General features: G+C 45.5%; 1 long non-coding RNA gene across 1 annotated transcript; it reads left to right on the top strand.

Annotated features, from left to right (window-relative positions):
* The first annotated feature begins 8551 nt into the window (after window positions 1-8551).
* LOC146036602 (uncharacterized) lies at window positions 8552-9750 on the top strand. The gene is made up of 2 exons (XR_014460878.1): window positions 8552-8633; window positions 9573-9750. It is a non-coding gene; the product is annotated as an uncharacterized LOC146036602 (long non-coding RNA).
* The last annotated feature ends 2079 nt before the right edge of the window (window positions 9751-11829 follow it).

Here is an 11829-nt window from a genome sequence, read left to right as displayed (position 1 = left end):
GATACTTGCCAGGGACACCTCAGCCATTTACCTCACCGCACGTCCCTGCTGTCTACTATTGTAAAGCGCAACGGAACCTGCTGCGCTATATAAGAAACTGTAAATAAATAAATAAAACTAAAGCTAGCTGTAAAAGTACAAGAAAGCAACACCGCATTGATATTATTGCACAGGTTGTGTGGGTTCTCTAGAGCAGGTAATGCAGATAGATAATGATCACAAATTTCAGCCAAAATCGCTCTTTTAGATGCTTCAAGCATGCAAACTGCAATGTAAGACCTTCCGCTGTTCAGTGTTCCGCCCTATCTGCATGAGGTCATGTGCTTGGGGGGAGTGGCCAGCATAGAGCACTAGTACGCCTTGTTTCTGCACTGCGTTTACTATAACCTTAGAGATGAATGAAAGAGAAAAGAAGAACAATATCTCAGAATAGTCACCTGAGCTTATAAATGCGTGGCTTCACACAGAACATATGTCTGCTACAGTGAGAATGAGTTCCATAAATTGGTATATTAAGCCGGCTGTCATTTCTTCTTTTATCTCACATTCATAATAAATCTCATCTAAGTTGGAGACTCCAGAAACCACTCAGATTCCGGATCTGCACTGAATCTAAAAAAAACAATAAAAAATGATTTATAAGCTTTTTACATTTTAAGCAGACATCTTATAAAATATTGCTGTGTCACAGCAGCCTTCACGCGGAGACCCCAATGTGTTAACAAGGTAGAAGGAATTTATAACGCTTATTTTTTGCACATGTCTGGAAGCGAAGGAGAGTCTTTTCATCTTCATGTGCTCATAGCCCGGGAAGACAAGAAAGGGTGATGTCTTAACACTAAGGCGAAGAGAATGTTCTGCTGCTGATCTTCAGTTACCATATTGCAGAGTTCTTGGAAAAATGGATTTCTGGAAGCATTTATACAAGGCAAGCTCTGCAAACCAAGTGCTGATCCTGGATAAATCCAGGCACTTTCCCAGGGTTTAGAGCGAATATCTCCCCATGTGGAACTAGTTTGATTTCAACTGTTTAGTGGCTACTTCACTGTAATGACAAACAAACGTCTTGGAAGCCACTGGGAGAAATGTAGACTGGGGCCAGCTGCATACAATGAAGTTGTAATTTTACTTTAAGGACCAGCATGCCTCCTTCTGCAAACCACAGGGCCCCCAAAACACTAGCATAACCTGAGCTAACACCCCCTTGTGGACTCTATGCCTCCTGTATGTATTCAATCTGATTTAAAATCCCCATAATACTTCACTGTAACTTAATTTAAAAAGATTGATTTGATGCAGAATAATACACATGTGTAAGAAAGGTTTACAACCTGACAACTTTATTTCCTGCCTCTGTCTCTTCTTTCTCGTCTTTTCTGCAGAGGCTCTAGATTTTACAAGTGTAAAGTGGCATATGAGTTCAATTATAACCTCTCATACACATACTGTAATGTAGTGTTATACCCCTGGCAGACCATGGACTGATGTATATGCAGGCTTAGAAAAACAAAGTGCAGGTATTGTTGGTTGCTAGGGCTTACTACATATTTAGAATCAAAATACGTGAAAAAAAAATCTACTTGGTTTATGGATGCCATTTGTCATATAACTGACAATCAAAGAGGTTATTTTCTGTCAAGAATATAACCATGGAAAACAATTACTCCTATTTTGTTGAAGCCTTAATTGATTTTGGTTAGGGTTCTCTTGGACTCCTTTCCATTTATCTCATATGTCTCAATTGATTTGCTTTCAGTTACTAGTGTTAGCTCTTTATCATTGTCTATATCAGTGATCACTTCACCTGCCACAAGGTTCTATTACCACTCTATGGGGGTCGTAGACGCCCATGAGGGAGACTAGACCCTGTGCGCCATGATTCCGACCATTGGCATAGTAATTACATCCCCTCTCTAGGGCCCTTATTCTGATTGACGCGGACTTTACCGCATACTTTCGGATCGCGTCTTTACGGCGTCTGCGCATGCGTGGAGAACGCAACGCGCATGTGCCACGCCTTGACTCGGTACCAGTTCGGCCAGATCCCGTCCAGAACTGTTCACCGCTATCATTCGGGAAATAGGGGCGTATTATGGGCGTCATGCGGAATGACACATGGGCGTAGTTTCAAAGTGGGCAAAACGGGGCGGAAACATGGGCGGACACGGGGGAGTACACTTATGTTGGGGGGCGTACATTCGGAAACCACTCCGAATGCACGCGATCAAAAAGGGCAGAAATGTGCGGTGTCCACAAGTGTACTATTGCTTTGCGGACACCACTCGTTCATGCGGTAGGCGAACGTACGCCTAATGACTACAACCATTAACACCTGAACCCAATAGAATCTACTCCTTTACTCATTACTCACTAATAGGCCGCTTGTCAGTGCTTTAATTGAAACCATTGCTGCTTCAAGGAAACCTTACTAGTCCCCCACATATGCTGTACTTGTCAGACACTTTCAAACTGCTAACAATGGACATGACAGAATATTAATACTAGCAATACACATGTGTATTTGACATGTACTCATGAAACCACACATTTTGGGTAAAGTAAACACATTTATTTATATTCATGTCACAGTCAATGCCAGTGTGATGCAATGACCATAAAATAATACATACAAACAATAAACAACATGGCAGGAATGCAGCAAAATAAATAATAATACAAAACAAATATAATTGCACACAGATGGACTCCAGCACCTCCTATGTGCCACTGCACATGCAGCCAGTGGGAAATGAGGAGGCTGCTGGCCCTTCTACAGCAGGGCAAGCTGCACCTGACCATTCAACAGCAGGGCACCCTACACCTGGCCCTTCTGCAGCAGGCCAACCTGCAGCTGGCTCATATGCACCATCAGCAGAATCATTTGGAACACAACCGGGGACTTCACAAGATAGTACCATGGCCATCACTTCAAGTACAGCTGACAGTAATGGCAGGCAAAAGAGGGCAACAGGGGAACCACAAAGGACATATGAAGCAAGGGCTCAGCTGGTTACCCTCAGCACGTGATTGGACACAAGAAGCTGACACACACAGCACAATGGAAGATTTGGGAACACATAACGGCGGAGATTAATGCAGCCACAAGTTCATTTCCGACCACGTTTGGCCTTGGTAGGCTCCTTGGCCTGTGCAGCAGCTCTTCGGGGACGGCCAGATGCTGGGGCAGGTGGAGCAGATGATGTGGAGGGGTTGGCTGGTCTACCCCTCCTGCCAGCAGGGAGTGTTGCCGGTGGTAATGCACCAGAAACGGATGCCATTAGGACCCTGTTGCTGGTAACCAGCTCCACCATAAGCTCATTATGGTGGAGGAGGAGATCATTTTGGCGGGTGGCTTGCTCGGCCAGCACCTGAGCACTTGCAGCCATGGCCTGCATGCTCGCAGCCATGGACTGCTGGGTGCTGACCAAGCTCGCCAGGATCTCCTCGGTCCTACGCACCCGTTCTGATGCCAAGTCTCCCTGCTGGTTGATGTCCCCAAGCACCTGGGCCAAGGCGCCCAAATCGGCTTGGGCCGATGCCTGCTGCTGCACAGGCCTACCTCTGGGGCCAGGTGGCACGGACTCCTCCACCTCCTGAACAGAGTCGTCACCAAGCGGTGGGGTGTCTGTGGGAAAAGATAAACACAATTAGGAGACATTCTACGATAATTACTTGCACAAGTTTATGGCATGACCAATATTTACCTTCCAGAAAAGACGCAAACACTTCAGCTGGGGCCTCGCTATCCATCGTGCTCACCCCCCTGATCTCCTCAACTGATATACAGCTCTCGGCCATCACCTCCAGGGGGGTGAGCTCTAGCCCTGATGGCATGGGGCCGGCCCCAGATGTCTGGCTGTGTTCCCACCGCTTGGTCATCTTCCTCTTCAGGTTGGTTTTGAAGTCCTGCCACCTGCAATGTAAGTTGACATATTAATACATGTCACTCCCAATGTTAGCTGTTGCAGCCATTGCTCTGTGCTACATATTACAACATGTGATTAATGTCCCATATATAATATTACATGCAACTATGATATCAACCGTTACAATACACATTCACAATCACCCTACTCTAACTCTCAACGAAATAACATGGCAATAATGTATGTGTATCGTAACAACCTCACGGCCCATTTGCTAAATGCATCTAAGCATCAATTCAATCATTACTTGGCTATTACTGGCCACATGTATCACAAAACAACTTGCCTCTTCTTCACATGGTCCGTCTCACGAACTTGTGGCGCTACTTCATTAATCTCTGCCGTTATCTGTTCCCAAATCTTCCATCTGCGTGTGTGTGTCAGCTTCTCGGATGGACACTCTATCCAATCACGTGCTCGGGGAACCAGGATGGCCAGCTCCTGTGCTTCATATGCCTTATTTTTTTTGGGTGGTTCCGCTGTTGCACTGGCTCGCCCCTTGCCACGTCCCTGGCCACGCCCCCTGGCACCAGTCGCTGCACTTGAAGTGCTGGCCATGGTACTACCTTGTGAAGTCCCCTGTTGTGTTCCAAACAATTCTGCTGATGGTGGATATGAGCCAGCTGCAGGTTGGCCTGCTGCAGAAGGGCCAGGTGTAGGTTGCCCTGCTGTAGAAGGGGCAGCAGCCTCCTCATTACCCACTGCCCGCATGTGCAGTGGCACATAGGTGGTGCTGGAGTCCATCTGGTCAAATAGTTGCTGCAGCACTGGGTCCACCTCTGGTTGGGATCCAGACATGTTAGCAACAACATTGTCACCTTCTAATACACCTTTATATACTGTTTGTGTAATCTGTTTGGCGGACATCAGCGGCAGCTGCGTTCCGTGCGTGAGCGTACGTCGCTGTTTTTTCGCGCCGCATACGGTGGCGGAAATTCCATTGTGTAAAACCTGGCGAAAGTTCTACATGAAATACTGGTCACCAATGCTAACATTGCATAGAATCTTCTGATACACCTGTGACTATTGCACAATACACATGCTATTTGCTAGCATGACATGACATTTCATTCATGACTACTGTGGTATTGTGGCGTTTTAGTGCAAGCTAAAAGTAGCCCAATCCCTTAGAGAATCCAGCCCACAAGTCATGCAATACTCATCTCTACTGTTATAGACCACACATGTGAGAGCCCTATAAATAGTGACTTCCTGCTAGAATCATTTGTCTCCAGATCTGGACTTGTCAGGGTCTAAGGTAAGCTCTTCCATGCTCCTTGTAGATATGATATCCATTAACAATGTAAGTGTATGAATGTATGCACCATTGCCTCACTGACTACAGATTGTTGGGCCAGCAAAGTGGTGTATCATTATTGCAACATGTCACATGTTCACTATTTCACTCACAGGTCTTCAACCTGTGTGGGTTCATCTATTGCAGGACAACATGTCCCAGCAATAGATGAAATGTGTCATAGTACATGATGTCGGCAAAAAATGCTGACACCTTTATCTGTGTGTTTTGGACGGTGTGTATTGAGTTCATATTATTGTGTCATCATTAGAGAGTCAAATGGATCTGCGGGATTTCACGGGGCGGCCATCTATTGTACGTATTGAAGGCTACAAATCTATTTGTAGTGGGATATGGCCATTATGTGCATAGGTGCATCAGTATTTATGTTCATTTCTTTATAGGTTGCTGAAGCTATTATGCGCTACATGGAGAGGAGGCTAAGGGCACTTGCGGCTCTCCCCACTCGTCGGCCAAGGAGGCCAGGACGTGCTAGAATCTATCGCACATGGGTGACTCTGTTTGCTATGCCCGATGATGAGGTACTTACTAGGTACCGGTTACCGCCACATGTCATTCTGGATCTGCTCACCTTAATTCAGAGCGATCTGGAACCTCTACACGGGATCACGACAGCAATTCTGCCTCACACACAGCTGCTGGCGGTGTTGCATTTCTGCGCCTCAGGATCATTCCAACAAGTAGTGGCAGTACTTGCTGGAATATCTCAGCCGGCCTTCTGCCGAATCCTGAGGCGTGTGACGTCGGCCATGTTCAGGCGCAAGGGGCACTTCATGGCCATGACATTTGCCACCGAGACCCTGCGCAGAAGCCAGCAGGCCTTCCATCAAATTGCTGGCTTCCCTAATGTGATAGGGGCTGTGGATGGCACCCATGTACCATTTGTGCCTCCATCTCGAAGTGAGAAGATATATAGGAACCGCAAATTGTTCCACTCACTGAACGTGATGGTGGTATGTGGCCCATCCATGGAGATTCTCGCCTTCAACTCGAAGTTTCCCGGAAGTGCCCATGACTCTCATGTCATCCGACAAACCGGGATATGGCAAAGACTCCAAGAGCTGGAAGGCCGTGATGCGTGGGTTCTGGGTGACTCCGGTTACCCATGTACGCCCTGGCTACTTACGCCGTACAGCTACCCAGCACCGGGCCCAGAGGAGGCATTCAATCGGGCGCATGTTGCCACCAGGCAAGTGGTGGAGCGCTCAATTGGCCTTTTAAAAGGTAGATTTAGAGTGCTCCACCGCACTGGTGGTGACTTACAATATGCGCCTGAAATGGTGTCGAGGATCGTGGGCCTGTGTATATTTTTCCACAACATTGCTGTGCGGCGTGAGATACCCTTTGATGAGTGGGAGGTACCATCTGAGCCGCAAGATCCGCCCATGCGCCCATCCCGCGCCCCTGAATGCCGGAGGGGATACCAGCTGCGGGACTCTGTGGCGCAAAGATACTTCAGGTACATGTTATCGAGTTGACAGAACACACCAATTATTGTAAAAATCACCCCTTCAAATAAGTACAGTGTGTTAGTTGTCAGTGTTACAACACGAAAATTAGCCAGCCTGCCCTCCTAATGGCAAAGAAATAGGAGATATTTATCATATGTGCTTAGTTTTGGGGGAAGTTAAATATAGGTGCTAATTATTATACCTTGTTCAAGGGATCTTATGTGTTTGTTATATCTTCATTATTGTAGTTGATACTATCCCTGATGACTGGTGAGTACATTGATTTATTCTGTAATGTGTTTGGGATTTTTTCATGTGTTGATGTCTGATTTGTTTGCAGATATATATATATATATATATATATGCTATTAGAATTTATTCACATGTTTCAACATTTCAAGGAGCAGGCAGCCAGGCAGGCAGGCAGGCAGCCAGGCAGGCAGGCAGACAGGCAGGCAGGCAGGGCTGGTGTATAATGCTGGTCTCAGGATACCTGCAAGTGTGTGTATGTGTCTTTTACACATAAATGTACGCATACACATAGATGCATAGAGTAAATAATGCTAAGTACAGCTAGGCGTTGCTAAGCTATAGCACGCGTTGCTTGGCGGAGCGAGGCGTCATTGGATTTGCTAAGTGCATACACACTGTGTTTTATATATATCAGATTTGTTCATTGCCATACATCAACACTACTGTTTTGAAGGCATGCGAATTTGTCACCATTTGTGTTGGCGCAGACACGCTGTTCATGTAAAGATGAACAATAAAGTTATTAACACAAATAACTGTGATCAACCAATGCCACCACCTGATTGGTTGATAGATGCCATTGTCAACATGGCGGAGACACGAAGGGCAGAACCCTTCACACATGCGGAGCTGAGGGTTCTTGTCTCCGTCATGGAGACAAGGCTGGGCCGTGCGGGGCCGTTTATCACAAACCGCCATAAGCGGAGGGCCTATGCTGCGGCAGGGCGCCGAATTTACGCCCGCACTCGGGTGCGGAGGTCCCTCGGGCAGCTTGAGAGGCGGTGGTCGGACCTCCGCAGGCGCCAGCCCCAGCTGCTCCAGCAACTCAGGAGCGAAATTGCTGATTGTGAGTATTTTAGCTATGAAATTTCGCACTTACAACATAGCATATATAAACAATAAAATGTGTCTCATGATAACTGGGTGTCCATGGGTTTAAAAGTCCATAGACTGTTATGTGTGCTTCTTCCTGGTTAACATGCAGTCATGTGGCTTTTATATGTAATGCCATAGCATTGAGGATTCTGATGCATACAATGTGCCAGATCTAATATGTGTTACACATTGATAAATGCCTGGGTTGTAATGTGTGAACAAATTACTAACAATCACATAATAATTTACATGTCACAATTTGGAATCCATGAACAGTAAGGAGCTACTTTCCTGCATCGTTTGCCATCATTATCACCCTTCCATGTATGTCTTGTTATGGATTAATACATGTGCCCCAATGACCCGACATTGACCATGATTTTTTTTTCTACCACACAGCACGAGCCCAAGCCCGACAGGCCCGTGAAGAGGCGGAGGCAGCCCTGGGCCAGGAGGAGGCCCAAGACCCGGAGGAGGAGGTGGCGGCAAGGGTGGAGGAGGAGGAAGTGGAGGAGGAGGAGATGGTGGTGGAGGAGGAGGAGGTGCGTGAGGAGGTGGTGGAGGAGGATGTGGAAGCGGAGTTGGTTGCAGAGGAGGAGGTGTTGGTGGCGGAGGAGGAGGTGGAGGAGGTGGTGGTGGTGGTGGAGGAGGAGGAGGAGGAGGTGGAGGAGGTGGAGGAGGAGTTGGAGGAGGAGGTTATTGTGGCAGAGGAGCTGGCGGAGGAGGGGGCTGAGGAGGCCACGGTTGCCCCGGAGGAGTCTGATGACGAGGGGGAGGAGGCGTGCCAGGCCCCGGAGTACCATCAGATCGGTATGTTAACATAATGCATCATTAATGAAGTAGTTGTACTGGTATTTGTTATGTAGCACTGGTGATAACAAATTTTTGGCCCATACTATTCATATAGACCCCAAAGTGGGTAGCTACAGATACAGGTACGGGTTAGATGGGGTGTCCAAGGCATCCCTTTCATCCAGGACACCTCTGAATTACACAGGTTTGTGGGATGGGTTGGAGCTCCATTTTGACTGCCACATAACCGTAGTAGTTAAACAGGATCCTGGAGTAAAGGGATGAGTGGATCATTTGTGGATGAAATTCACCTGCTGCAAGTGTTGATTATGACCCATCAAATAGTGGAATCTATATTGTTGGTGAATGTTATTTCTAAACTATAGGATGTATGCTATAAATGGAGTATGGGCCGGCCTACCTTGGAATGGAGTCAGAAGTTGCCAGTGTCCCAGGAGCCTCCTCTACCTAAACACCCCCTGTAGTTCAGATTGTTTTTTTGCCCTCACAGAATTGTAGGTTGGTTTAGACAGAATTATGATTTTGAGGATGTGTACTGTGCATTCCTGACATTTGCATAACTCCCATGCCACGAACCATCACTGAACTTAGACTGAGCAGATTGTGACAAGTTCTTATTGACGGAGGCCATGACATGCTTGTCATTGGTTAGTCATGGGTGGGTTGTGACTGAGAAGAAACAATATGACTGTTATGTCTTCTGCAGAGTAAAGGGTAGAGGCCAAAAAAGACAGTATGTAGTAAATAAGTTAGCATGTATGTATATATGTATGTGTCATATCTATTTATCTATGTGTGTCTCTATCTCTCTACATAGATAGATATATATATATATATACACACATGTCACCTAGCATTTGTGCAATTTATGTCGCAGTATGTGAAATGTATGCATGAATAACATGACTAATTTTTGCCCCTTTGACATGCCCACAGATGACACCACACCGGCAGATGAGGGGGTGCGTGGGGCCGTCCTGCGAGCGGAGCAACATTTAAGGCTCCTTCTAGCAGACCTGCAGGACATCCGCGATCTGCTGCTTTGATTTATTATATTTTATATTTTATTTTTTATGTTAATGTTGATTTAAAATAAATTCTTTATGCAAGTTCACAGTTGTTGGTTTTATTTGCACTTGAAACAGTATATGTGTAGATTGTTTATAATCTTTTACACAGGGTGTAATACAAACCATTGCACTTACATTGCTGTAAGGGTTAATGTGTGCAATGGATGTGTTAGGCATGCTTGTAAGGATATATTGGCATCTAATTGATTCCAATTCCAAATAAGCTGTTTTTTATGAGGATAGGTAATTGAATAAGTGGGTCATGTGATGTATTGCAGAATTGACATAATAGTGGGTTGTTTGGCGTAAATACTCCGCTTACGGGCGGTAGCACCGCTTGGCTCCCGTTCGGATGCGGTATTTCCGAGCATACTCTGTAATACTCAGTAATACCGTGCAGAATCGGAGTGTTTCTCCCGCACACGCATGGTTTGTATGTCGTCCGTAAACACGCCCTGTTCTTAAAGAGTGAGTCCGTCCGAATGCGGAGGACACGTGGGCGTTTCTACGGACGATGGCCGCACGCGGCAAAACACCGTGGCGTGCGGACCGCACCGTAAGAATGCGGGAATATCCGCACCAACCAGAATAAGGGCCTAGATGTGAGAGATACTTTCCAAACTGTACTGCCAAATATTTGCATCTTTCCTCATTTGGGTTTGGAATTAGCAGGTTTCTCTGGCAGAAATTGGGCTTAAAGGTTTTGTCTTAAATTACCCAATCATTTTTGTTTCCTATCATCTCTGCTCCATAAAGAATTCTCCCTTATTGGTTCTATTCTGCATCAAGACTTAGATTCTCTTTGGCACTATAAAGGTCTCAGCCACACTAACCGCTGGTGTGGTAAAACAAGGTATTTATTCATAGGAATTCATCATCATAGCGGTTATTGTGGTGAAAGTGCAATTTCGTATCACCACAGGTTACCTACCTGCGGCTGTCAGAGATAACCACAGATCACCAGGGATTACCTGCACGATATACAGAGTGTGGGAAAAAGTCATTACATTGACAAAATCTCATAGAAAAGAGAGGTTACACAATGAAAAGGGAAGAAAAGAAATGAAAACAGAGAAAATTGGAAAGAACTAAATAAATATATGGGTCCAATCATCATTCCTTAAAGTAGGAGAAATACTTATCACTTTTTGTTTGGTAAAATGCCAAAATGGGACATGGCCTTGCGGAAAAGAGGTATGACCTAATGGTTCGACCCCAACTTAGACTTCCCAGAGATCCTGGGTTGCCCCTAGAGATTTATCTAAGAGAACAAAAAGATGATAGATTGTACGTGGCGCAGTGCAGCCTTAGGTTACCAATCCCTGAAGATACACCCTTACTTCAATACATAGAATTTTGGAAAAAAGATGGGATATATAAACCAGTGGCGCAATAAGTGATACTTATAACTTTTATATGTCCAGACTCTTCCTGGTGAGACGGTGGTGGTTCTCAGGTAGGTTGGATTTTTTTCCAGATGAAGGTGTTCAGCGTGGAAAAATAAATGAAAAGAAAAAAATTAGATTGATGTGTCTGTGTCTATTTATTATAAACGCTCAAGGCGTAGTGTTCAATGGTGTATATGGAGGTCGTTTAAATGCCTCTTAGGCGTACCAGAACTCACGTGGGTTCAAAGCGGTACTCCTCTTGTAAAGGTTTCTTTACTGGGTTGATCAAAGGGGGAAATGGGACTTCTCCAAGTGGATATGTGGATTGATCCCGATGTCTCCGCGGTTACTCGGGAAAAAGAAAGAGTGTCTGAGATCTATGATCTCCTAATATGTGCCCACAATAGGTGATGTGAGAGCTGTATAAGTATAAAACACTGAACAGCGTACCTCACTTACTAAATAAAACAGAAGGATACACATGTAAAGGTATCTTTATATGCTTGAGGGAAAGCGTACCCCTACTCACGATGTTTCAAGGAGTCTTCAAACTCATAAAGGTTTCTTTTCTTGTCTGGTATCCCACTGATTTGATAACACCGGTAAGTGAGTGAATCCCGATGTTTCCGTAGTTACTCGGAAAAAAGAAAAAGTGTATGAGATCTATAGTCTCATCTTATGTGCAGGAAATAATAATGTTGTGAGGGCTGCGTAAGTACAAAGGAGCCTAAACAG

This window comes from Crinia signifera, chromosome 9 (genome assembly GCF_055691185.1).
Source record: "Crinia signifera chromosome 9, ASM5569118v1, whole genome shotgun sequence".
In the NCBI taxonomy this organism is placed as follows: Eukaryota; Metazoa; Chordata; class Amphibia; order Anura; family Myobatrachidae; genus Crinia; species Crinia signifera.
The sequence above is the reverse complement of the archived record's forward strand: the minus strand, read 5'-3'. Positions and strand labels throughout refer to the sequence as shown.